This window comes from Phascolarctos cinereus, unplaced genomic scaffold, assembly GCF_003287225.1.
Source record: "Phascolarctos cinereus isolate Bilbo 61053 unplaced genomic scaffold, phaCin_HiC Scaffold_19;HRSCAF=502, whole genome shotgun sequence".
Classification (NCBI taxonomy): Eukaryota; Metazoa; Chordata; class Mammalia; order Diprotodontia; family Phascolarctidae; genus Phascolarctos; species Phascolarctos cinereus.
Genome location: NW_027555513.1, coordinates 1 through 27,647, shown reverse-complemented (window position 1 = coordinate 27,647; position 27,647 = coordinate 1). Strand labels below are relative to the sequence as shown.

At 33.8% G+C, this 27,647-nt stretch overlaps 1 pseudogene across 1 annotated transcript; it reads left to right on the top strand.

The window, feature by feature from the left end:
* Positions 1-130: 130 nt before the first annotated feature.
* LOC110203851 (ankyrin repeat domain-containing protein 26-like) lies at positions 131-24,081 on the top strand (annotated as a pseudogene). The gene is made up of 14 exons (XR_013485593.1): positions 131-1,304; positions 2,449-2,681; positions 3,277-3,307; positions 3,873-4,008; positions 5,956-6,151; positions 6,198-6,209; positions 8,597-8,780; positions 11,361-12,320; positions 14,594-14,741; positions 16,372-16,484; positions 17,560-17,685; positions 20,696-20,964; positions 21,781-21,998; positions 23,448-24,081. The product of XR_013485593.1 is annotated as an ankyrin repeat domain-containing protein 26-like (transcript).
* The last annotated feature ends 3,566 nt before the right edge of the window (positions 24,082-27,647 follow it).

Here is a 27,647-nt window from a genome sequence, read left to right as displayed (position 1 = left end):
GTTTTGGGTGAGTGCTCAAGGAAGTTACTACATTTACTCCACTGTCTTGGCTCTCCCCCCCCAGTTTAATTAATTTTTAACATTCCTTTGAAACACAATGATTTGGGGCTAGGTAAGACACTAAGTTTAAAAGAATGATTTTTACTATTGTTTGTTTTTTATTTATTTTGTCTTTTTCCATATTTCATTACCCAAGGATAAAATTACTTCAGAAACAGTCAACATACCAGAACAAGCAGCACCTGGGAAACAAGTTAAACCATTTCATTTTCCACTTTTTTATCTGGAAAGAAAATCTGAAGGACTAGAATCCAATAAGGAATGTAATAGTGATAATCTGCATTTAGATGTAGAATCAACTTGGAAAGAAAGATACGAAAAAGTGTGGGTTGAAGATGAGAAAATGGAAGTCGAGAGGAATTTTAAAATTGTTACAATTGAGTTAAAGCAGATATTTGGGGAAATTTATGAAAAGGAAAAAAATGCTGATCAGCCTACAGAGAAACTACAAGATAAGGAACAAGTAGATGGCGTTGAAGAAGAAACTGAACAGTTATAGAAGCATCCCTTAATCTGACAAATAACTCAAGTGATACTGAGGAAAAGGAGAAATATAGAGGTCCACTCATTGTAGGAGTTCAGTCATTTCCTGAACAAAGGGAATACTCTCTGGAAGATGCTGTTTTAAAGAATTTTAAGCTCACTTTCCAAGAAAATGTTTTTTCAGTCATCTTCCAATCTGTGCTCAGAAAATAGCAACCTATACCTTAAGAAAGATAATAAGTCAGAAATTGAATGTACTTTTAAATGAAGAATATGTTGCTTATGATGCAGAAATTATAAAAATATGCAACTCACAAATAGCTATAAGTGAAATGAAGGAAGATAGAGCATTTGATATGCAGCTGGCAGGTAATCTGAAGAGAAATACCAAAAATTTGGAACGAGATTCAGGACTTTGCTACAAAAAAGTAGTCTAGTGAGTCATTTTGATATCTGGCATACTCCCTCTGATGGTATGAAATCAATCATCCAAGAAAGGAAGCCTAAACTCACCACTGAACAAAGTTCAATGAGGAAATAAAACTAAAAGAAAACTTATTCCAGAAAATTGATCACAGTGCAAATAACTCTCCAAACGAGCTAAGCCCTTGGAAACGCGTCCCCATATAGTGATAAAAAATAAAAAAATGCACCTGGATAAAGAATTGAATCAAGATATGCAAAGATTTTAAAATGAGTTAAGAATAGTGGAAGTAGACCACCCAGCTTTTGAGGGAAAAGAAGGACAACTACAGAAAAAGGTAGTTTTACCTCCTGCCACTCTACATTCTACCTATTTTCCTTCATCAATCCTCCTGTGTAATTGACTTCACATGATAAAAATGCTGTGTTTAAACGCTTGCTACTTGTGAAAGATGCATTTAAAGTTGAATTAAGGAAAATATTCAGACAGCCCTTTTATAGTCCTTATTTTGGTCATCTAAATTACTCCATCAGATTCCAAAATCTATTGCATGTAAACAACAAACTTTCTAAAGCAAACATGCAAATAGGAATATTAGACTATGTGGCAAAAAAAAAAGCCTAAAGATAATTAGGGCACAGGCATAAAAGAAATGTAGTGAACTCAGGTTCTGTTTTATGCAAGTCGCTGTAATATTTTGCACTTCAAATAATTTTGCTTTCTATGGACATTTTTTATTTTCTTAGCCAATTGTAAGATGTTGTGGCTTAAAATATTGAAAATAGAGGCAAACATTGAGAAATTTCTCACAGATCCACCTGATTGGGCTAATACTGTTACTGTGATCTGCTGTGTTCATCTTTACTGACTTTAATAAAAGTATTAAACTTTTTTTTTTTGCATTTCAAAATGAAACACATTTTTGCTAATTTAATTAGTACTAATTTTCAATAAGTCATTAATACAATGTTTTTCAATTATCCCACAAGTAATACATAAAAGAGTTGGACATAAACCTAGGTCTTCTAACAACAAGTTCAATGCTCCTCTTCTTGAATTCAGTTGTTTTTAAAATATTTTCATTTGCTATAGACAGTTATCATTTTAGCACATAGAGATAATGTAAAATGTCAGCAAAAGATGGAAAAATAATGGCAAAACACTGACTTCTGATATACTTGAACAGTGACTGGATTTAGATGCTATCAAATTGGTACAGTTCATTTAATCATTGAATTTTATTTTTTGGAAGGGGAAATGGCAGTGACCCTGTTAAACCCCATTATCTTAGGCATAAGGAAAGTTTAGGATGAGGAAGATTAAATCACATGACCAGGGTCTCTTGGCTTATCTGTACATTCATGTTTTCTCTTATAAGAGTTCCTTGGAGTAGTTAATTCACAGGTCTAGAACTTTTCCTAAGTAAGAACATTTTTTTAAATAAACTGTCAATTATATTAAGTACTAATTTTTCCTTTTAGATTGAAGAGGAAAAGAAAACGCATCAACCCAATCAAATTGAAACATTAGAGGAAAAAGATGATGATAATATAATTAAAAATAGAACAACTGGTAAAGTTAATGAGCTGTTTCCTATGGAGAACAATCAGCATGGTAAAGATAAAGAAAATGAAATCCCTGGGGAAGAAATTCCAATAATGGGAATTTCTCCTTCCAAGGAAAGTTCAGCAACTGTGCACCATCTTTTAAAGGGGTAAGTTTGTCAGAATATTTAATGGGAGTATTATTATCATATATTTCCATTCATGGTAAGTTCAATTAGCTCTAACAATCTGGAATCAGATTCATTCCATCAAGTGGTGTTTCTTGAGAGTCTAGGTTGTCTGACTTTTTATATGTAGCTGACATTTTACTTCAGTAAAAGTGCCTTTCATGCCATTATTATAGTATACTTCACAAATTCTTGTTATTGTGGAATCTGAATAACATAGAGTTTGTCATATAAACAATTGAAAAATTAATCATTGTCATTATACCACAAACTAAGAATTTTTGACTGACATTTATTTTGAATATAATCCCTCACACCTCTTAGTTATGGGAAGAATTCTGATGTTACTATGTTTTTGTTTGTTTTAAAAACTTTTAAGAGGCAAAGATAAGCATATATTATAATTAGCTACAAAATTAAATACTAACATTCTATATCTTATGTATTAGCTTGTAACATGAAAAGCATGTGATTTTCAAATAATCATATATTAAATCAAACAGAGTTACAGTGATGACAAACTTTATTTGTATTTTTCTGTTTATATTCACACTAAAAAAGAATTATTGTCTTTTAGGCCTTCAAAAACATTGAATGAAAAGTATAAGGTACTGTAAAAATGCTAGAAATGTGAATTGGTTTAGAAAATACTGCATGTTTCAGGGGACACATAGGACTTGTTTTTTGCATTATAAATATAGGAGTCTTTAATCTGAAAATGAATACTTTTAGATATAGTCTCCTAGTGAAACATGTCCATTGTGAAGTACAAAATGAATTATGTTGCTGGATTTTCCCTCATTTCCCCCTAATAAAATGAAGTCTATTCTGTAAGAGATATTGTGACTATGATGATTTTCATAAGGTTCCTAAATAATTCAGCTTCTAGGTAATGAAGTGCCATAGTTGATAGAGTCAAGACCTGAGTTGGAGTCCATCCTTGGGCTCCTGGCTAGCTGTATGATCCTGCACAAGTCACCTAACCTCTTTTAACTTGTTTCTTCATTTCTAAAATAATTATGAGTAGTGCTTATCTCACAAAATGGTTGTGAAGATGCCGTGATATGATGTATACAAATTGTTGTGAAAACCTTAAAAGTCTTGCACAAATGTTAGCCATTGTTATTATTTTTTAGTTTTTATTGTTTTACAATGCTGTTACATATTTTATAGGACAAAGTACAGATGGATGCAGATGCTGTTGATCTCACTAAGTCATCTGACACAGCTACAGAGGATTATGATTTACCTCCCTTCAACTGTAAGAATGTTTTGTTGGTGATTGACCAACATAGGGTAAATTGTAAAGGTAAGAATATTCTTAATTTCCTAACAGAATACCAGTGTTAAACAGAAAACAAAGATGCAAGTATATACAAGAAGATACCACTGAAGTTATTCTGTTATCTCATACTAAGTAGATTTGACTTTGGATTCTTGGACTCTCTGACATTGGAGCCTAATCTCTAGCAGGCCTTGCTAAGGTGAAAGGGATTATGGTGGCTTCAGGGTGAATTTTTCAGCCACTGACGATGACCTTCTATTTGTTTCAATTCAAAAGAAATATTAATGTACCTACAGTGTGCTTATCCACAAAGTTTAGATAAGACACAGTCTTGTCCTCATTGAGTGTGCAATCTAGTAGGGGACATAGCCTACCTAGATAACTCTAATACTAAATACATATATACTTGAGGAGTACATCATATTGCTATGTGAGATTCAAAGTGGGAAAGAACATTAACTATCCAGAATCAAATAACCTCTTTGTGAAGTACCATTGGAAGTGAGTTTTAAAGGATGGGTAGAAAATCTGTAGGTGTAATCATGGGAGTGAGTATAAGGTGATGAAGTGAGCATTTGAAGAAGAGAACTGTAGCAAGGAGCAGGAAAATGACTGAAAATGGAGTTTTCCTGGAGGATATAGAAGTAAGAAGTAAATATAACAGGTAGGGTGTTACAAACCTTGTAGAGGGCTTAGCTTGGTGTCTATAGAAATCCCTTAAATTGCAGCTTCAGTTTCTTCATCTATAAAATACTTTGCTTCAAAGGATTGTTGTGAGCCTATATGTGCTATATTAACTACATGTGAGTTATTAATATTGAATGCTAGGACAAGGTGCATGAATTTTATTTGCTTGATTGACAATAGAACCATTAAAGAGACTGACATGACTAAATGCATGAAGATAACAGGCATGATCTTTCGTGGAAAGAATATCCAAAATATTAAATTATTTCACTAAATGGTCAAAAATGTCAACAATCTCACAACTGTTCTGCCTAGTTTTTATAATTCTTTTGTCAGCTGGCATATAGGCTATGTACTGGACGTAAAGCCATGAATACCTAGGTTCAGATTCTGCCTTATACACTCCTGCCCTAGTGAATCTACAAGTCTTTAACTTCCCTGTGCCTCAATTTCTTCTTTTGCTTTGAATCTTTGAACTTATGACTTCCCTTACTGTCAGCTTCACCACCCACCACGATAAGTGTGTCTACCTCTAGCAACCCTGTTGTCTCCTTGTTGCTTCGATTCTGCTAAACCGAGATGTATGAAGAATTGAAAGTTATCAAGGGAAACCTGACCACCAAATCTCTTGAATCTGTAACTTGATGTAACACACATTTCTAATTCTGGATTAGGTCTAAATTTGGCTCTGTATCTCTCTGCAGAATAAAGTGCCTGGGTTTATGGTTGCTATTTTCCTTAATGCTTGGAAGATTTTTTTCACTTTCTTCTGTCTCAGTTATATTTTGGTTAAAGTTACCAAAAGTCTGGCCAGTGAAAAAATGAGGATGGATGTTGCTGTATGAATTACATACAGATTTATATCATAAGTCCCTAAGGGAGAAGCAGTGTTTACATATAACTATTTAGGTAAAATGTACTTATGATACTTCTAAAATAATTCAGTATATTTGCAATATATAATATTAAATGTATAATCCATTTTATCTTATTTGTCTCCCCAGAGCACACATCAGAATGTTTACTTTTCACATATATTTTCTTATATTTTGAAGAATTCTGAGGCTTCAAATTTTTTTTATAAAGTTATATGTAACTTAGAGATTCTTTTAATTGTCCACATGCCCACAGAGAAATAGGATATTTTCAAATTCAATGTAAATCTTTTGAGAAAATATTTGGTATCTTAGGATTTATATGTGGAATCTGATTCTAAGTAACTGCTATTGTACTGCAGATTTTAAAATACCCGTATTTATTTACTTGTGTTTTTTCTCTGTACAGATCCTATTAGCCTTTTGAAAATTCAGGATGCGGTTCTTAGATTTTGGCAATCAAGAACTTAAAAAGGACACTATACACTACTCGCTGGAAAAGTTAAGAGTTTAGAAAACAAGATCACTGGACTAGAAGAATTATCAGAAACAAAAGAAATGAAATCCTTGTTAGAGCATCAAAAAGCAGAACGGGAGAGAAATCTGTAGACTCAGGTATCTAACTCATGAGTTTCAATAAAGACTTGAAAGCATTTCTCTTATGTTGAACATTGTGTGAGAGAATTTGGGGTTAGGAAGGCAAAAATGACACATCTTTAAAATAATAATATAATGAGCCCTACTTAATCCTTTTATTCTGGACATCTATGAGAGATGCGTTTTAGTGAATTTTCAAAACTTCCACAATTGGAATTTTTTTTTTCAAAAATAGTAAAAGTCAACTCTGAATAATCATTAGAATGCGAAAATGGATGAGGGAAGTGTAGAAATCATTCCTACACCTTATTTTAGTCAGGAATTTTATCTACATTTCCTCTAAACATTTTAGTATTTTATGTTTGTTTTTCCTCAGTTACATGTAAAAATAATTTTTGACAGCATTTTTAGAATTTTGAGTTCTAAATTCTCCCTTCCTCCTTCCCTAACCCTCCCTCATTGAGAAGGCAAGCAGTTTGATATAGCTTATCTATGAGTAGTCGTGTAAAACATATCCATAATAGTCATGTTGTGAAAGAAAACAAAACAAAATAAAACTGAAAATGAAGGGGGAAAAAGTATGCTTCAATCTGTATTGAGATGCCATAAGTTCTTTCTCTGGGGATGGATGGCATTTTTTACCCTAAGTCCTTCAAAACTGTCTTCGATGATTGTGTTACTGAAAATAGCTAAGTCTTTCACCTCTGTTTTTCGTTCACAATATTGCTGTTATTTTGTACACAACATATTTTACTTTGCATCAGTACGTTAAAGTCTTTCCAGGTTTTTTGAAAGCATCCTGCTCATCATTTCTTATAGCACAATAGTGTTCTATCATAATCACATTCCACAATTTGTTCAGCCATGCCTCAATTGATGGATATCCTCTCAAATTCTGTTTCTTTGCCCCCCCCAAAAAAGAGCTGCTATAAATAGTTTTGTACATCACTTTCATTTCTCTTTCCAATTTTCCATCTACTTCTCTTATTTGATTTTTAAAATCCTTTTTGAGCTCTTCCATGGACTGAGACCAATTAATATCTTTCTTGGAGGCTTTGGATGTAGGAGTTTTGACTTTGTTGTCTTCTTCTGGGTATATGTTTTGATATTCCTTGTCCCCAGAGTGAGTAAGGATAGTCCAAGTTTTTTTTCCCATTGTTTGCTCATTTTCACAGCCCATGTTTTGACTTTTAACACTTTGTTAAAGTAGGGCTCGGCTTCCAGGGTGGAGGTCATACTGTCCTAAGCTTCAGGGGTTTTGTGCGTCTGTTTCAGAGATATTTCTAGGGATCTGTAAGTTTTCATTTCTTCCACGTAGTGTGATCTAAGGATAGATGTTTACTACTCTCCTGGTCTGTGCTGGGATCTGTGAGCAGCCACAGCAACTCTTTTCTACCCTGGAATTGAAAGAGGGTCCCTCCTCCACTGTGGCCACAAGCTCGGCTATGCTACTGCTCCTCCTCCCACTGGGAATGCCACCCAGGACTGTGACCCAGATCCAGTATGGGCAAAGCAACAGAGGCCTGCCTCAGTGTTAGCCAAAAGACCCCTATGCTCCTTCTGAACAGTTCTTGGACCCTCTTACCCTCTGTGGGCTGACAGCTCTAAAGGCAACTGCTGCTGCTGATGATTTAGTCAGTCCCCAAGGTATGCTCCTGAATTCCTGGGCCTGGGGATGGTCTGTGCTGCTGCATTCTGTGCAGGAGTGTGCTGCTCTCTCACCCTGGTGCAACACACCTTTCCTGCCCACCTTACAAGTTGTCTTGGGCTGGAAATTCTTTTCACTTTATCTCTTTGTGGATTCTGCTGCTGTAGAATACGTTTAGTCATTTTTCAAAGGGATTTGAAGGGATTTGGAGGAGCGCTCAGTCTAATCCCAGCCATTACTCCACTATCTTGGCTCTGCCTCTGCCTCTAAACTTTTTATCAGAGTCATTCAGATGTATCAAAACTCAGGAATTTTGAAAAAGTCATTTCCTTTAGATCCTCTTTGGTACAGTTCAATAAAATATAAAGCCAAAAAGGCAGGCAGGGAAGGAGGGAAGCAGGTGGACATATATATCCAACTGATGGAATTTCTCTCCATTGAATACAGAAAGCCAAAGCACCCAAAAAACTGTATGATACATTTTTGATAGAAGTTTAATGCCCTGGAATAGCCTGGGTAGAGAAATGGCTTCGTGTCTCATTTCTGACACATCCTGACTGTGTGAGCCTGAAACAAGTGATATAAATGCTCAATAACCCCATGAACTATCTAAGGCTAAAATTGCAAAGCAAGGACCAATCTGCATCAGTAGAGGGAGTTTCCTGATAGTGAGTTTCCTACGTGTATCCAGTTCCCCTCAAATTAATGTTCGTTTCCTTTAGAGGTTCAGATGAACATAATTAAATGTCATTATGTTCCTCATTTCTATTGAACTATGATTTTTTTAAAAGCAATTTTAATCTAGGTTTACACTGAAGCAAGAGGATGTAAAGCAAATAACTGCAGAAATGGCATTTGAAAAACTAAGAGAACAGTTCAGAAGAATACAGGAACAATATAGTAAAGAAGTAGAGCTAAAATAGCAACTGGAATTCACTCTTCCAAAACTGGACCTTGAACTGAAAAGAGTAAGAAATAATTTGAAACAAGCAAATAGGAATTTAAAAGTCACTATTTCCATCTTGTCTTACTTAAGAATATTTATGGGTTCCCTTGGAGTGGGGAGGTCAGTCATGTGAAATCTTTTTAATCCTAAAGAAGGGCTATGGTATTTATAGCTAGCATAAGTAAGTAGGGCTCAATCACTCATAAATATATGCAGAAAAGTAAAGAAAAAAATCCCTTATTTTAGCATTTGAATGTAAAATTACAGGCTAAATGGGCATGGGAAAGGTAAGATGGAGCTAGTACTTTTTGAAGTGTCTCATAGTAGAGAATCAGTATGGTGCAGTGGATAGATCTGGCCTTAAGTCGGGGAAGACCTGGGTTCATGTGTTGCCACTGACCCATCTTGATGCTATGACTCTGGGCAAGCCATTTCACCTGAGTGTAGGCAAGAGATTTCAAACTCCCCAAGAGCTACCCACAAAACAGTACTGGGGGGATTTGTTTGACATCACTGATCTGTCTTCATCCTCTCTAAGACAATAAGTTCCAGAGAACTTCTCTACCTTGCTAGAGGGAGTTTCCTTACCTGAAAAATCTCTAGGCTAATGAAATTTCAGGTTCAGTCCTTCTCTGTTCTTTACATTGCACTTTACCACACATCCTTCAGTCTTTCAGAAAAGTTTATTATTCTCTAGTATCTTTGGCTCTTACTTATGCAATTCAAATTATCCAAGCCTTTCTAAATGGAAGGAAGGCAAAGTCTTAGGGCAGAGCACTGGACTGAACCCACTAATAAGATGTAATTCAGTAAGAATTAAGGTAAAGTTTTATAATTAGGTACAAAAAATAGTGTCACAAGTATAAGTTGGGGGAAATACGATTGGATAGCATTTTGTCTGAAAAGATGTAGGAGACTTAGTGAGCTCTAAGCTTGACTGAGCCAATGCTATTATTTGGCAACCAAAAATCTGATGTAATTTTGCATTGCATTAAGAGAAGCATAGCTTCCAAAACTGAGGAGGTAAAAATACTTCTGTGCTAAAACGTAATAAGACCTAGCCTGTATTATTTTGTTCATTTGTGGCTACCACAGCATTATGGTAGCTAGTAAGCAGAGAAGGAATAAAAGTATGTGCAACAAGAATAAATTTCACTTAGATTTCTAAAAGAAAGCTCTATACATGACAAGGATTCATTCATTCACATTCATCATTGCCCAGCATGATAGTAAAACAAAAGTTCATCATATGCCAAATTTAGGATTATTTTCTTCTTTCTTTCTTTCTTTTTTCTTCTTTTTTCTTTCTTCTTTCTTTCTTTCTTTCTTTCTTTCTTCTTTCTTTTCTTTCTTTCTTTCTTTCTTTCTTTCTTTCTTTCTTTCTTTCTTTCTTTCTTCTTCTTTCTTTCTTTCTTTCTTTTTTCCAGCTGTGGTTTGAAGTAAATCATTCAGGTTGTTGGCCCTTAGTAATCTTTTGGTTCCTGGGCATTGGACTGCTTCATTTAACTCAATTGCTGCCTATTCATACCTTTCTTCTGTCTTTAGGGAAGGGATCTCATAGAATGAGGATCCTGAGCTTTTTGATACACCTGTTTCCACCAGCCCTCAACGGGAACACATGCTCCTGGACCAGTTTTACTCTGATGGGAATGCCAAATCAACTTTTTATACTTTGGCATCAATACTGCTTTCATTATTCCTTTCAGCTTTCAAGTTTAGGGTTAGATTATCATCTACTGACTCTACTCTGGGCCTCACTTTTCCCATCCCTAAAATGAGAAGTTTGGACTAGATAACCTCTAAAAGTTCTAAATCAGTCATGCTCTGAAAATGCCACAGATGTATTGGAGAACAAATTGTTCTCAAGATGTACATTAAGAAATTCTATGACTGTTACCACTTCCTTGGTTTGCAGCTAAGATAGCTGTATCAAGACAATGACTCTAATTGTAGGACAATTGCTCCTCTTCAACACCTAGGAGGGAATTAACTATTGGAAAAGAATGCTAGATTTGGAGCCTGAAAAGACCTGGATTCAGATACTGCTTCTGACACTTGCTAGGTGTGACAATGAACAGGTTATTTAATAACTTCATCTAACCTGAGTCCTAATCTGTAAAATGGCAAGAATATGAGGAGTATTTCCCTCATAAAGGTTTTGCAAGCCTTATGTCAGATAATGTCTTGAAAGTACTTTGCAAAGTACTTTAAAGGCCTCTGTAGATATCAGGTGTTGTTATTTTTATCATAACACCATGCACAGACAGTGTGGGATCAAATGGATATCGCAAAGGAAATAAAATATGCTGAAAGGCAGACAGATTTAGGGGTCTAAAAATACAGGGTTTGTAAAATGTAGTCTGTATCATATAGTGAAATGCTTATCTGTTTTGAGGTCTGAATAGCTGAAGTACATATCTTCTGATTGATGTAGCACTTTTAAGATATGTTCTTTCAGAAAACTGAGTCTGACAGAAATTTGAAATAGGTGAAACCCACTCAATTTATGTTTCTTTGAAGTACATTATGCTTCTTTGGACCCTTGGGTTTAGTTTTATTACTAAGAAAAATAATGCATAATTTTATTTTGAGTAGCAATTTTTTTCCTGTTCATCATGTTTAGGTTCCTGATAGCAATGAAAAAGAAAAATATCTGCTCCATAAAAATCAAACCCTACAGGATGAAGCTGCCATGTTTAAACTAGAGTTAGACAGAGTGAAAATTAAGAATTAGGAGAAAGAAAATAAATATACAGAAGAAAATAAAGTTTTGAAAGAAAAGAATGATGAGCTTCAAAAGGAATTAAAACTGAATAAAGAAGCATTAACAAAAACAATATCCCAGTACAGTGGACAAGTAAATGTTCTGACAACTGAGAATGAAATCCTGAGCTCTAAATTCAAGAATGAAAAACAAAACAGAGACACTAGAGACAGAAATTGAATCATACCGTTCCTGTCTGACTTCTGCTATTTGTGATCATGAACAAAGTCAGATATCAAAACTGGGCCTTGAACATAGCTTTCAGCAAGAACGCAATAAGTGGTTTTGTTTACAGGACAAACTAAGTCATGACTTGTCTAGTCTAAGAGAGAGGAATGGTGTCCTTTCTCAAGAGCTCTCTAAAGCTGAAAGTAAAGCCAGTAGTTTAGAAAATGAACTACACCATGTACATGATTCTGTCAGAGAAAAGCCACTAATTTCAGAAAGCACACAGACAGAATTAAACCAGGCCCAATATAAAGCAAAGGAACTGGAAGAGACAAATCAAATGAAAATGAAAAAACTGAACACATATGTCATCAAAGAAGAATGTATCCAAGAAAGATTAGCCCAAATCCAGAGTGAAAATATGTTGCTTCGGCAACAGCTTGAAGATGCCCAAAACAAAGAAGTTCTTAAAGAAAAGGTATTGAATGATGCCCAGGTACATTTTATTGATCTCTTCAATAAAGTTCGTGCTGATACGGAAAAGCAAGTTCTTCTGGTAGAAGGCAGAAATAAAATAAAGAGTTAATCAGTGAATGTAACCACTTAAGAGAACAAATGTGTAAATATGAAAATGAGAAAGCAGAAAGAGAGGTAGGTCTTCAAATAATATAATTTGATAAGCATTAACTTTTTGAAATGAAATTCAAAGAAATTTGATCAAGGTAAATTAGAAATTTGAATTTTGCAGGCAGATGATGTTATTAACTTTGATTGTAAAAATTCTGACATGTAAGAAAGGAGAATGAGGAAGCAATAACATGATAAAAATCAACCTGTTATCCATCTTTTAGATAAGATGACTCACTTTGCTTAAAAAGATTATGTAGCCCATGAAATTTTAAAGGCAGAGAGTTGGTTTAATAAAGGTAGATGGAGTTAGTCACTTCTCAATAAATACTGATAAATTTGTAATTCTAATAATATTCCATTTAATGTTCAATAGAATAAATTATTTGAAATGCTAAAACTTCAGATAAATCATGAAAACTATGCTAGTGATAATATAACAATTCAAACCTGAATTGAGATACTGTGGGATATTATAGTTATCCTTTTCATAGTCATTTAAACAGTTTATCAATCTGACTAACTAATTTTAATTCAAACTACTTTGAACAAATTTTAGAAATATCAAACACTGAATCATATTATAATGAAATTCCAAAGACTAGCAACTACTCTCCTTTAAAATTCAGGACGGCAATTCTGTTCAAAAAGATTATGATTGTGCATCAAGCATTCATTTTTTTTTGCATGTGATAATGAGGCCATTTTTTTTTAAAGAAAGGTGTTTTTGTTTTCTCACTACATATTTTTTTTAATTTATCTCAATATTTTTTCACTGTTTTACTAACACCTCTTGCTTAATGTCCAAAATTGCAGTTTCTGGGATCACTACCTTTCATTTGTTGAAGACAGATAGCTTTTAACAGTCTGATAACAATCCTCACTATCTATTTTTCATATATGCAGTAGGTAGCAGGACTACAAAGTATTGTACTGTGTAACAATTTCGTATACACAATGTTTTCAAATTTTATTTTTCATGTATATGATCATGTGCTTAAATCTAGTAATTTCATACTATATTTTAGTTTATTTGTAGGAATTCAATTAATTATGCCAATTTTTCCTTTTTACAATTTTATATTGGCTTCTTTTAGCTTAGGTTTCCTTTAAAAAGTTTTACTAGACTTTAGTTGAATTTATTTTTACAGCGTACTTACTCTTATCTAATCAGATGGAAAATTTTTAATTTCTTTTGCTTTTTAGCTTCATTAGCTATTAGTAATATATACAATAATTTACTTTGCTCTTTAGTGAAAATGAACTGGATGTTTTATAGCATATCTGTAAATACATATACAAGTGTGTATATGTGTATATATGTACATATGCATGAATGTTTGTGCATGTATATATGTATGGAGATATTCTTCCTAGGTTAGAGAATGAAATGAAATAAAATGGGTTTCCTTTAGCTGTGACCTTGCACCATGCTGTCTATATGTTAAGTGAGAGAACTACAAAATTTTCTATAGTTTCCCCTTTTTTTGGTCATTGATTGCAACCAGGAGTATGATTCCTATCCTAACAGAAAAAGAAAATGCTTTGAAGACTTGGCAGAGACAGCTGAAGATGTGAATAGTAGCTAGCAATTCCCCCACCCCACCCTACCCCACTTTTTTTTTTCTTGCTTTCAGCAAATTAAGTCAGTCACTTCACATCCTTTAATGAAGCCTGACAAGCATATCAGGGCACATGTTCATTCTTCAGGGGAAATATGAGAGGAAGGAAAATGCAACTTTTTCTTATAGATGTCTTTATTCTTATAAGGGCCAGTGCAAAGAAATAAGGTAGTTAACTTTTCTGCAAAATGGAAGGGAAAAAACCCTAATGTTTCTATCAAGTATAGGAAGCTATATATTCTTCCTCCACCATTCCACCATGATCCATGTTGCACATAAAAAAAAATCCCCTATGTGGCTTTGGAGATATTATAAGTTTCAAAAAGAAGGAGTAGGGAAAACAGACTGACCATGTAAGAAGATAGCATGACCCATGCTGAATGGAGGGGGAATGCTGTAGTCAAGAGTGTTGTAGTCTCAGGAACTAAGTTCAACTCTTTTCTCTATTAATTACTAAGTTTATGAACTTGAGTAACTCTTTGGGGCTTAGTTTCCTCATCTGCAAAATGAGGTTTAATTAAATAGTCCCTAAGACTTTTTCTAGTTCTAAATCTATGATAATTATGAATACATTCATGAAATTAAGTTGAATGTCATGAAAGTATATTTATTTTATATGACCTAATATTGATTCATGAAATCAGAATAGAAATAATTGGGACATATTTCTATCAGGATACAGTAAAAAAGCTTCAACAAGAACTTGCTGATTCAAACAAGCCAATCCATGTCAGAAGCTTCACTACAGGTTACATCACTTTTTCAAAATAATTTAGAAGATATGAAAAAACTACACAACGAAACAGATCAGACCAAAAGTAAAGTATGTATGCAAAAAATCAGTAACTTGTCACTAATTAATGGAAAGTGTTTTCAGTGTAACATTTATTTTTTACCGATATTATATATTTCCTGAACACTGTGCATGTCATTTAAACTGATTTAGAACAAAACCTATAACCTCCACCATTTGTACTCTTCAATTGGGATAATTGTATTCACCCTTTAGATGGTTGACATTTTCCTTTATCTAGCCTTACATAAGGAATGAAATGTTTTTCTAAGTAAAAATAATGACTACATCATTTCTATCATACTTTATGGTTAGAAAGCTCTTTACATACATTATCTCATTTAATCCCCAAAACAGCATTGAAAAGTAGAAGTAGCTATGAGATAAAACAAGAAAGAGAAACACTGTGAAGGAATAATTTACAAGCATAATAAATGACAAATTAGATAAGAGGAACAGAATCCTATGTTACAGTGAAGTCAGAGACTAAGAAAGGTTTTTGGGTACAGATAGAACTTCTGCCTATTGCCAATGCAGTTTCAGTAGACTACTATGGAAGTAATCCAGATTCCATGGAAAAAAGGAAAAGCACTCTGTTATTTGCATAGAGAGCTAGCCTCAGAATCAGGAAAACATGGGTTCAAATCCCAACTCTGACATAGATGGCTTTGTTGTCCCAGGCAACCTTGTAAACTCTTGGTGACCTAAGCCATTCCCTAAGGCTCTGAGAGCTGCAGATTCTAAATTGCAGACTGGGCACGGGGCCTGTCTGTTCCCTATACCAATTAAATCACAGATACAAAACAAATAAATAAGCAAACAATCATAAGTAAACATACGAATGAAATGAAGAAATGGCAGCTGTGAGATAGTCATTCATTGGAGAAGTTTGGAAGCGAAGAGGAGAAAGAGGAGTGAATCCAGAAGAGGCAGCAGAATTTAGCAAAATGAGGAGGGCTCTTTCTTCCTTTGTAAGATATGGAAGACCTCTGGAGAAGGGAGAGGTTGAAAACCTTGATAGGAAGTTGACAAAGGGACAGATCATTTATCTGGCTCGTAATCTAGAGCAGTCGGGGTAGCACTCAAGAATAACAAAATATGAATTTATATAGGTTGCATCTCACTTAGCCAAATACAAAGAGATTTAGAGAACAGTTTTATAGCCTAACAGTAAGAACGCGTGCAACACACACACACACACACACACACACACACACACACACATATTTCATCATAGGAATGCTTGGAACATGGGCCAGATGTGCCAACACAGGGTAATGGGGATGAGGAGACCATTTCCACTGCCTCTAGAGAAAGGGAGAAGAAGGCCAGTGCTCCTCCAATGTGTATTGGCAAACAGCCTACATTCTATGCAATCCTATGCATTTCAAATTATTCACATTATTAGTATAACTAATACCTATATTGAAATCAAATAACTTTCATTGATCCAAATTTCAAAAAAGAAATACTTTGTAGGGAAATCAGAGGGAAGCTATGTCTTTTTTAAATAAGATCAATTTTTCCATATTTGTTCTGATTTCATAAACTATGCTTAAACTGATATGTAGAGTTGGATCTGGAATTAATGAAAAGTATCCTGTTTAAAAATGCCAGTTCTGTTCTTGTAACATTTCTCTTCATAAAAATGTTTTCAAAGGTTAATACTGAAAAGGAAAAATTTAAGAAACTCATTGAGTTTCTGAAGTTTCTGGAAAATTGTCTAGAACAAGAAATGAAGAGAAATCATGAATTGCAGGAAGACCTCAGTGGGTAAGATCTTTTTTGTTGCAGGCTGTTTCAACCACACATTAAATAAACAAGGACCTAACTATTTTGTTATACTCTAACAACAAATTCATTTTATACATTAACACTTGGATAAACACAGCATGTATAATTCTAAGTGAGCAAAGAGTTTTTTCATTTTCATTTTATTCATGAAATGATTACTGAAAATCAAACCTTCTGACCTGCATCTTTGAAGTTATAGTAAAATGCTGTGTAGCACCTGTACCTTAAAGTATGTTTTCCAGAATTATACTATACATCCTTTGACAGTCTCTGGTTAAGTATACTATTTCTGCATATAAATGTTTCTATAAGATAGGTCTCTATGTTTTCTATCCTAATTTATTTCCTTCATTATTCACTTCTTTATTCCTTTATCATTCATTCAAAAAGTATTAACAAACATCAGTTGTATATGAAATACTGTGCTAGGCTCCAGAGCTATAGAAATGAATAATGTACAGTCCCTGCTTTGAAGGTGATTACATTCCAATAAGAGAGGTAATGGAAGGACGCAAATAATGTATGCAAATAAGAATGTGCTAAGTGCTTAAGAATGCTCCAAAGAAAATTCAGTCAGAGACTCATCATTTTTGTTTTGTGGGCTAAGGGCATTTGAATATTTGATCAGCTAATTTACACAGATCTACAGTTAAAATAACAAAGGCACCATAAAACTTTTCAAAATAAATTTACTCATCATTTAACTTTGGGGTTATATTACTGGAAGGTATCCCCCTTTCTACAAATATTACTGTGTAACCAGAAATCTTTTGGGAAATATTCTACAATGAAGTGATACTAATGCAGAGCCTGTGATGAATATACATCTTTTGAAACAGAGATGAAATGATTAGTGAGGCTAGCGTTACTTTGGTTTTATTTTAACAAAATAATGTCTGATTTGAGTTGAGTGACCTCAAGAAATTGTTTTGGACTTATTTTCTTCTCTACAACTGAAAATAAGTTAAGGCAATGGGTCAAAAAGAGTACTTGTTAAGTGCATGATATTTAATCTATAAAGAGTTTGACCTGAATATTCTGTTCATTCTCACAGATTTAAAAAACTATTGAAAACAACACAAAAGAAATTAAGAGAATATGAAAAAGGAGATGTTGTTTACGAGGGGGGATGCATGCAAACACCTTCTGAAAAGGATAGACTAATAGGTTAAAAAATAAGGTAATCCTTAATATTGGAAAATGTAAAATGTCTTATCTTTATATTCCTTTTGAAATGGTCATATATGTAGGTAGGCATTGGACACCAGTACCATGGGAAGGTTTACATCTTCCCCTTGCTTGGAAGGCAACACTTTCTGTCTAAGGCCTAGTCACACAATTTTTGCTGTTCTCAGGGTCTCAGTGGACAACCTTGGGGACTTTATATCTCCTTGAAAATTCTGGGCTCCAGTGAATTTCTATATAGATTTGTATATTAGGAATTTTTCCTCTACTCCCATTACGCAATTCATATCAAATTGACTATATCTAAATATATTCTGTTAAAAGCACTTCTCAAGTATTTCAAAACATTGTTAGGTAAGAGAAATATTAGACTTGTTTTGCTTGTGAATAGAAGTTGCAAAGACACAAATTTAGGTTTGATGTAAAGAAAAACTTTGTAGCAATTAGAGTGATCTCAAAGGCAAATGGGTGGTTTGAAAAACCAAATGCTGGAAAGCCTTTTAGGAGTCAATATTTGCAGGGCCGCTTAGAACCTCTAAGCTCCCTCTGACATTCTGCTTCTGTAATTCTAAAGATGAAAAAATAAATATCCCCCCAAAAGGAGGACTAATAGGCAGAAATAATTTGAAAAGCAGTTGTTCTTTAAGAGATTTTAAAAGGACCAAGAACAAATAAAGCAATAGTCTGATTGCAAGGTGATCACTGCTAATTTTTTTTTCACATTTTATTTAATTTTTAGTTTCCAACATTCACTTCCACAAGCTTTTGAGTTTTAAACGTTGTGCTTCTCTCTCTTCTGTCTCCTCCCCAAGATGTCATGCAATTTTATATAGGCTCTACATATGCTTTCATATTAAACATATTTTCACATTACTCATGTTGTAAAAAAGAATTTGGAACAATGAGAGGAACCTGGAGAAAGAAGAAACTAAACAAAACAACAACAAAAGAGAGCAAATAGAATGCTTCACTTTGCATTCAGACTCCATAGTTCTTTCTCTGGATGTGGATAGCATTTTCCATCATGAGTCTTTTGGAGTTGTCTTAGATTTCCTGAGAAGAGCCAAGTCTGTGATAGTTAGTCACCACACAATGTGTCTGTTACTGTGTGCAATATTTTCCTGGTTCTGCTCACTTCACTCAGCATCAGTTCATATAAGTTTTTCCAGGTTTTTCTGAAGTCTGCCTGCTCATTATTTCTTTAGCACAATAATATTCCATTACATTCATATACCACAACTTGTTCAGCCATTTCCCAATTGATGGGCATTACCTCAGTTTCTAATTCTTGGCCACCACAAAAAGAGGTGCTCTCAATATTTTTGCGCATGTGGGTTCTTTTTCCATTTTATGATTGTCAAGGGGTATGCACAGTTTTATAGCCCTTTAGGCATAGTTCCAAATTGCTCTCCAGAATGGTTGGATCAGTTCACAACTCTACCAACAACGCATTAGTGTTCCAATTTTCCCACAACTTCTCTAACATTTATAATGTTTCTGTTTTGTCATGTTAGCCAACCTGATAGATGTGATGTAGTACTTCAAGAGTTGTTTTAATTTGCATTTCTCTAATCCATAGTGATTCAGAACATTTTTTTTCATATGATTATAGATAGATTAGTTTCTTCATCTAAAAACTGCCTGTTTATATCTTTGAGGTCACCGCTAAGGGACTTCATAATACAACACAGAGTTAAAAGTTAAGGACATTCTCTGTAAAAACAGGACTTTTGGTTTCACAGAGGGAAGGACTCTGGTACTTAAAAGATGTTCATTTCATTCCAGCAGTAAGTGGGTGAAAACTATGCTAATGCATTATACCCTATACATTGCTTTTCTATTTTAGGGAAGCAAAGATTTCCCCCCCTGCTGGAAGAATAATAAATTGACTAATTCGTTTGAAGATACTACTTTTTTGTTTAAAAGTTTCTAGTACTTAATGATATTGAGACATTTCCCCAACTCTTAACACCGTAGGCCACTACAGTTTGGGAGAAAGTCATAAAGAGGTTTTGAAAAACATCATAAGTGTTCAAGAGAGATAACATGCTATGATGCTAACTAGTAGATGTAACTAGTAGTAGTACTATTTTTTTCTATAATGTCAAGTGACTCCTTAGAAACAACTTACTATTATTAATGATGTCTGTTGTCTTGCCTTTCTCATCAATATTTATCTAAAAGAATTAACTTCTTAACATTTATTGAGTTTTAACCCTTTGGAACTCGGTGACGTCACACTTTGTTATTTATCACGTATATCAGTCAGTTATCTAACTCCTGGGGCTGAAGGAAAACAGGTAGAAGTCCTGCTAGGCTTATTGGCTTGTTTTGTTAATGCACTTGGGGAGCAGTAAGAGGGCCATTACACAATAGAAGTTCTGGTAAATGTGGTGTATTCCCTGACTACTATCACCAGAGTTCTGTAGATGAGAAAGACATGATTTTCTCTGGCTCTGAAAGTGAGCATTTCACCATGTGACATTCAAATTAGCATAAATTTATTTGCTTTCTCAGTAAAGTCTATCATAGAACCAGTGTTCTCATTACGATAATAAAAAGGAATCTCATTTCTTTCCAAATTCCTTTTAAGATCTATTGTTGACTTAGGCCTAACACAACTTAAGAAGAATTTGCTGGTCTACTGTGACTCACTGTACTAAAAGCTGGACAGAAAAGACACATGGAGAAATTAGAGAACACAGAAGACAATGTGAGATCAAGTACTAAATGTGGATGACACAGACTGTGAGAGCTAATAATATCATTTCACGGCTTCTCTTTTCAGTCTTAACTTTTGTTTTGGTTTGTCAATGTACCTAAATAATCATTTTAGGAAATACATTCTGTAGCTATAATAAATATAAGGTGATGATACATTTAATTACATCTGAATTAAAAATAATTTAGGTCTAAATTAGTTTTTTAGGTTTAAATTAGTATTTAAATGGAAAGACCTTAATTTTACTTGTGCAACTTCCTAAACTGATACTTTATACAAACAGATTGAAGACCTTTCACAGCAATTGAAAGCAGCATCTTCAAAATGTAAACAGTTGGAATCAACTAATTGGAGTCTTCAAGAAGAGTTATTTTCTATGAAAAGCTTACAAAGGAATTGTGCCAAGCTGGAAGAAGAAGTAGTTAATCTTAGGGATCCTTTGGAAATTACTAAGCAAGAATGCAGTCAAATAGCACGATACAAACATGAGACTGAAGAAAGAGCAAGGAAGGTGATTGTTGAAAAACTTAAAAAGTCAACCTATTCTTACAAGTTACTTTATCACTACTATGCTTTTAAAATATTCCTGTGTAAATGAAGGTTTGGGATTTTTTCCCTATTCTAATTGCAGAATATATATATATATATATATATATATATATGTGTGTGTGTGTGTAAAAATTTTCTCCTTCTGCTTCTTACAGCATTTGAAATCATTAGTGAAAGTAACTATGCATACTATCAATTGAGGTGGCTTTTTTGGGGGGGGGGACCCTTGGGATTGGATTTTTTTGTTTGCTTGTTCGTTTGCTAGGCAGTTGGGGTTGAGTGACTTGCCCAGAGTCACAAAGCTAGTAAATGTCAAGTGTCTGTGGTCGAATTTGAACTCATGTCCCCCTAACTTCAGGGCCAGTTCTCTATCCATATCAATTGAGTTTTTAAAAAATGGCATAATTAGAACAAATTGAAGGGCAAGGTTTTTTTCTTTAATTCAACCAATACTTTAAATTGTAAGAAAACATTCTTGAAGATTCTGTAGTAAAAAATTGCTTTTTAGAATTATACCTATTATTTTTGTAATGATCCTAATATTAGGCAAGGATAAGAAGTAGTGAACTAACATCCAATAGAAATAGGGTTGTTTTGGTGTTGTTGTTTTTAAGTTCAAATTTAATTCAGCTGACGTTGATAATGAGTACTTTCCAAGTTGGAATCTATTTTTAAAAATTCAGAATTGCTTTCTGGATCACTGACCGAAATTAAAATGAAATCTAACAGAATATGGTAATAAACATCCTATAATTTTCAGAATAGAGTTGGACATTTTCTTTTGTTTATTTCTCATTCTTTGTGTTCCATTTGGTTTAGATACAAGCAGCATCCCAAGAGAACTTAGAACAATTAAGAGAAAATAACAATGCTTCCCTAAGAAACCAAATGGAACAACAAATTAGAGATCTGGAAACTGAAATCTCCAAAATGAAAAACTCAAGTGAAGAGTCTGCTGAGGCAGAGCTACAGAGATACAGACAGCTTTATTCTGAAGAATTAAAAATCAGAAAATCCTTGTCAGACAAATTAGCCAGGTAAGCCCAAACAGGGACACTAAGAAAATAGTACTTAAACTTACCAGATTGCTTTTAAAGTTTTCCATTTTGAATTTAACAAATCCTTAATGGACTGCTGTATGACTTCATTGGGAAATGGGGGTTAACTGTAGAAATTATACTTTTATACATATTGGTAAATGAATTTTTTTTTAAAAAATGTTAACTAGGTACAAAAGAATTCAGTGTGGTACATTGGAAAGATGGTACTCTGGGTAGAAGCAGAGGACCTGGCTTCAAATCTTGCCTCTGATGCTTACTACTGTATGACCTTGAGCAAGTCACTTAATTTACCAGAACTTCAGTTTCCTCCTCTTCAAAATGAGGATGTTTGATTAGGTGGCTTCCCTTTCAGTCCTCAATCTGTGATGCTATGAAAATTATTTATTTTTAAGTGTCTTACTTGTATGCCATATTATTTCTTTTTACTATCTGCTGCAGATTAATTCTTCCAGGATGAAGTTAAATATTTTGAAAATTAGAATAACATTATTCTCATTTCATCAAATGACAGTATTAAAAGGTTTTAAGTGTTTCTGAAAATGTATAACAGGATCATAGCAATATACAACACATTATAAATAATTTTCTCCTAATGGTGCCAACCAGGACTGAAGGACTCAGGGCCATCCTGGTGACCCTCAGCAAGTCAAACCATTCCCCTTAATTCACTGCTATCCCAAGTCTTCAGTTTTCTTTAGAGGTGAAAGCTCATTGAGGGAGCTATTGGAGGGGAAAAGAAAGAAAGGAAATGTTACAGAAGGGTTTAAATTAGAGTCTTGGATAGCCAAAAGAGACTATCTGTTTAAGAAAAAGAGATGGGGCAATCTTCCTTGCTATATATGACAATGGAGACATTGATGGGTAGGTATTATGGGCTGGTTATACAGTTGAGAGTCTCAGGACTTTTGTTTAGCCTCAACTGAGTGATCCCCTTTTCCCTCTAGTGACTTCATCCCTGAGCATTTGGCTGCTACCTGGGTCCAGGTGGAAAGACTGAAAAAGCACTGCCTAGAATAATCACCCAGATATGATACCCTTAAAACAACTTTACTAATTTCCAATATAATTTTATAGAATATAAGTGCTTAATGGCTTCTTTAAAGATCAGTTTAGTAAGGAACCCCAGATTTGCAAGTATCTTCTGTGGTTTGATTTATTTTATTTTAAATTTTCCCAGGATAGTCTGACAACCTTTTACTTTGCTCAATTTCTTTATACTTTTTATTGGGAAAGGATTGTACTAGAAGAAACTCAATTATACAAAAACTTTTATAACCAGTATTTTTAATGGTTTTCAGAATTAAGAAACTACTCAGGGAAAAAAATCAAAATTATGATAGCATTAATAAAAAAAAAACAACCATTTAAGAAAAATTAGTTTAAAAATATTTATTTAACCATTTATGTGATTTGAAATGTTCACAGAAATAATGAGAGGCTAACTGAGGTGAGTCATCAACTCCAGAAAGAAAAACAGAAGAATGAAATTTTAATCACCAGTTTTACTACAAGTCCAGTTCTGGAGCTACCACATGTTGCAGATATTAGTACCAGTATGTTCCTCAGGAGAAGTCTTATTTCCAGAGGAAATTTAGGATATTCTACTAGAAGTACCATGTCTTCAGAAAGCAGCTTGGAGGCCTACTTGGCAAGGGTTAGTCATTTAGAATTTTTTTCTTCCTTTGTGTCAAAGATATAATGTAAAATATTCATCTTAGTGAAATTTCCTGCTTTAGTGTTTTTGAATGTGTCATATTGATTTTTGTGATCTATTAAAATGAAGGTGGTCCTTTTACCAAATGATAATTTAAAATGCTAGATAGTGAGTTTTATTTTTTTTTAGGCCCATGACTATCATATTTCCTAATCTGATAACTTCTCAATTATACTTATACCTGGTTGTGTAAAATTTATGTAACCTTGACAAATGACATTCATATAAGGATTCTTGAAATTGAATATTATTTTCTCACCAACCAATATTTAAAGAGATTTCCTCTGATTTATTTTTCTCATGATAATGCCTTAAAGCACAGTCTTTCTTTGATTCTTCTTTCTGTTTCTTTTTCAGAATTTCTTTAAAAAAAAAAACATGTATAAACACAAAAAAAAAAAACCACACCCATATAAACACCCTCTCTTTTTTTAGAGTATCCTAGAAAAATCTTTTGCACACAATCTCATGTGATATGGATAACTATCTTTAGCTTTTTAATTCATATTTATATACAGGTTTTCTTAAACTAGGTATGAAACCTTAAGAGATACTGTGTATCTATTGCATCTTTCTCTTAAAATATGCCCATTTCTAAGCACCTCCCAGCACTGAAACAATAAATGTAATGCAGTCAACATTAAGTTCAGAAAATTTTTGGATTTTTTAAGACACTGCTAAAGTGCCCTCAAAAATGTATATATGCAACTGCCTAATGAGTCAGTTGATAAAGATTAAAGGATTAAGCTTTATGGATCTATATCTTGCAAGCATCTGGGTGATATGGATAGATAAAGAAATATGCATGTTAGTTAATAAATTTGTCTTCCCTATGAAGCACTTAATTAAAATGTTCATTTTAAAAACAGACTCTACTGCAATTTTTTTCCCATTCCAATTTCTTTTATTAATTTATTTTCATTAATCAACAATCACTTCCATATGCTTTTGAGTTGAAAATTTTTTTCTCCCCCTTCCTCCCCCCCACCCTCCCCAAGACGGCGCACAATCTGATATAGGCTTTACATTTACATACCCATTAAACATATTTTCACATTAGTGAAGTTGTAAGTAAAAATTAAAACCAGTAGGAGGAACCATCAGAAAGATGAAACAAAACTCAAAAGAAGGTAAAAATAAGTGGTAGCGATTCGACTTCCATCGTTCTTTCTTTGGATGTGGACAGCATTTTCCATCCCGAGGCCTCTGGAGATGTCTTACATCCTTGTAATGCTCAGAAGGGTTCAGTTTAACAATATTAGTCATTGCATAACGTGGCTGTTGTTGTGTACAAAGTCCTCTTGGTTCTGCTCACTTCACTCAGCATCAGACCACGTAAGTCTTTCCAGGTTTTTCTGAAGTCAGCCTGCTCATCATTTCTTGTAGCACAATAGTATTCCATTACATTCATATACCACAACTTGCTCAGCCATTCCCCAATTGATGGGCATCCTCTCAATTTCCAGTTCTTTGCCACCAGAAAAAGAGCTGCTATGAATATTTTTGTACATGTGGGTCCTTTTCCCATTTGTTTGATCCCTTTGGGATATAGCCCTAGAAGTGCTATTGCTGGATCAAAGGGTATGCACACTTTTGTAGCCCAAATTGTTCTCCAAAATGGTTGGATCATTTCACAACTCCACCAACAACGTATTAGTGTTCCAATTTCCCCACATCTTCTCCAACATTTATCATTTTCCTGTTTCGTCATGTTGGCCAATCTGATAGGTGTGATGTGGTACCTCACAGTTGTTTTGATTTGCATTTCTCTAGTCAATAACGATATAAAGCATTTTTTTTTCATATGAGTGTAGATGGCTTTGATTTCTTCATCTGAGAACTGTCTGTTCATATCCTTTGACCATTTATCAATTGGTGAATGGTTTGTATTCTTATAAAGTTGTCTTAATTCTCTATATGTTTTAGAAATGAGGCCTTTATCAGAGAGACTGGTTGTAAAAATTCTTTCCCAATTTTCTACCTTCCTTCTAATCTTAGTTGCATTGACTTTGTTTGTGCAACAACTTTTCAATTTAATGTAATCAAAACGACCCATTTTGCTTTTCATAATGTTCTCTATCTCCTGTTTGGTCATGAATTCTTCTGTTCTCCATACATCTGATAGGTAAACTATTATTTGTTCTCCCAGGTTACTTATGGTATCAGCCTTTATGTCTCAGTCCTGAGCCCATTTTGACTTTATTTTGGTATATGGTGTGAGATTTGGGTCTATGCCTAGTTTCTGCCATACTCTTTTCCAGTTTTCCCAGCAGTTTTTTTCAAAGAGTGGGTTCTTATCCCAGAAGCTGGGGTCTTTGGGTTTATCAAATAATAGATTACTATAGTCATTGACTACTGTGTCTTGCATATTTAACCTATTCCACTGATCCACCTCCCTATTTCTTAGCCAGTACCAACCACTTTTGATGATTGCTGCTTTATAATACAATTTATTTGTGTGAAAAGTGTTTTGTAATTGTGTTCATAGAGTTCCTGGGTTTGTTTTTGGGGGTAGACTCCTAAATATTTTATAATGTCTACAGTAAGTTTAAATGGGATTTCTCTTTCTATCTCTTGCTGTTGGGCTTTGTTGGTAATATATAGAAATGCTGATGATTTATGTGGGTTTCTTTTATAGCCTGCAACTTTGCTAAAGTTGTTTATTATTTCAAGTAGTTTTTTACTTGATTCTCTAGGATTCTCTAAGTATATCATCATGTCATCTGCAAAGAGTGATAGCTTTGTTTCTTCTTTGCCTATTCTAATGCCTTCAATTTCTTTTTCTTCTCTTATTGCTAAAGCTAAGGTTTCCAGTACAATATTGAATAACAGTGGTGATAATGGACATCCTTGTTTCACTCCCGATCTTATTGGAAATGCTTCTAGCCTGTCCCCATTACATATAATGCTTGCTGAAGGTTTTAGATATGTTATTTATTATTTTAAGGAAGACTCCATTTATACCTATGCTTTCTAGTGTTTTAATAGGAATGGGTGTTGTATTTTATCAAAAGCTTTTTCTGCATCTATTGAGATGATCATGTGGTTTCTGTTGGTTTTGTTGTTGATATGCTCAATGATGCTGATAGTTTTCTTAATATTGAACCAACCCTGCATTCCTGGTAGAAATCCTGCCTGGTCATACTGTATTATTCTTGTGATAAGTTACTGCAATCTACTTGCTAGTATTTTGTTTAAAATTTTTGCATCTATATTCATTAGAGAAATTGGTCTATAATTTTCTTTCTCTATTTTGACTCTTCCTGGTTTAGGTATCAACACCATATTTGTATCATAAAAAGAATTTGTAAGACTCCTTCTTCACCTATTTTCACAAATAGTGTATATAGTATTGGAATTAATTGTTCTTTAAATGTTTGATAGAATTCACATGTAAATCCATCTGGCCCTGGAGATTTTTTCCTAGGGAGTTCATCAATGGCTTATTCAATTTCTTTTTCTGAGATGGGGTTATTTAAGTATTTTACTTCCTCTTCGGTTAATCTGGGCAATTTATATTTTTGTAAATATGTATCCATTTCACTAAGATTGTGAAATTTGTTGGCATATAGTTGGGCAAAATAATTCCTAATTATTGTTTTAATTTCCTCTTCCTTGGTGGTAGCTTCGCCCTTTTCATTCTTGATACTAGTAATTTGGTTTTCTTCTTGCTTTTTTTCAAAATTAAATTAACCGAAGGCTTATCTATTTTATTGTTTTTTTTTCTCATAAAACCAGCTCTTAGTTTTATTTATTAGTTCAATAGTTTTCTTAATTTCAATTTTATTAATTTTTCCTTTGGTTTTCAATATTTCTAATTTGGTGTTTAGTTGAGGATTTTTAATTTGTTCTTTTTCTAGTTTTTTTAGTTGTATGCCCAATTCATTAATCTCCTCTTTTTCTATTTTATT